The sequence below is a fragment of the Chenopodium album genome, chromosome 4 (genome assembly GCF_948465745.1).
Source record: "Chenopodium album chromosome 4, dcCheAlbu1.1, whole genome shotgun sequence".
In the NCBI taxonomy this organism is placed as follows: domain Eukaryota; kingdom Viridiplantae; phylum Streptophyta; class Magnoliopsida; order Caryophyllales; family Amaranthaceae; genus Chenopodium; species Chenopodium album.
In genome coordinates this window covers 43,027,439-43,028,034 of record NC_137837.1, presented here as the reverse complement: position 1 = coordinate 43,028,034, position 596 = coordinate 43,027,439, and the positions used below count along the sequence as shown (strand labels likewise).

Sequence of the window (596 nt, the reverse complement as noted above, 5' to 3'; positions counted from 1 at the left end):
CGATGATAGAAAGGAAGCAATTTAGTGGAGCTAAGGGTGAAGACCCAGATCTTCATATTGCAGACTATTGTCAGTACTGTAATACCATCAGGCAAGCTGGGGTCACACAAGACCAAATCAGGGAGATTCTCTTTTCTTTCTCTTTAATTGGAAAAGCCAAATTATGGTTTAATGGTTTAAATAGAACCGCAGTTGGTATAACTGACTGGGAAACTCTTGTTTTGAATTTTTATAACAAGTATTATCCTGCAGAGAGAACAGCTGTACTACGGAGTGCAATTCAAAACTTTGCTCAAGAAGCTGATGAAACTTTATATGAGGCTTGGGAGAGGTTCAAGGACCTACAAAGAGAATGCCCCCACCATAATTTGGCACAATGACAGTTAATCCAAGCCTTTTACAATGGCATTGGAAATTCATCTAGAATAATCTTAGATTCTGCAGCTAGTGGGAGGTTTATGAACCTTGATGTTGATGATGCAGGTCAAGTTATTGAAGATATGGCGATACATAATTCCCAATGTGGAAATCCTAGGGGCTTTGCTAACAAGGGGAAGCATAGTGTTGAATCTGTATCCTTTTTGCAAGCTCAATTA

At 39.1% G+C, this 596-nt stretch overlaps 1 non-coding gene across 1 annotated transcript; it reads right to left on the bottom strand.

Annotated features, from left to right (window-relative positions):
* Positions 1–263: 263 nt before the first annotated feature.
* On the bottom strand, positions 264–370 carry LOC145629548 (small nucleolar RNA R71). The gene has a single exon (XR_014111714.1). It is a non-coding gene; the product is annotated as a small nucleolar RNA R71 (small nucleolar RNA).
* Positions 371–596: the final 226 nt, after the last annotated feature.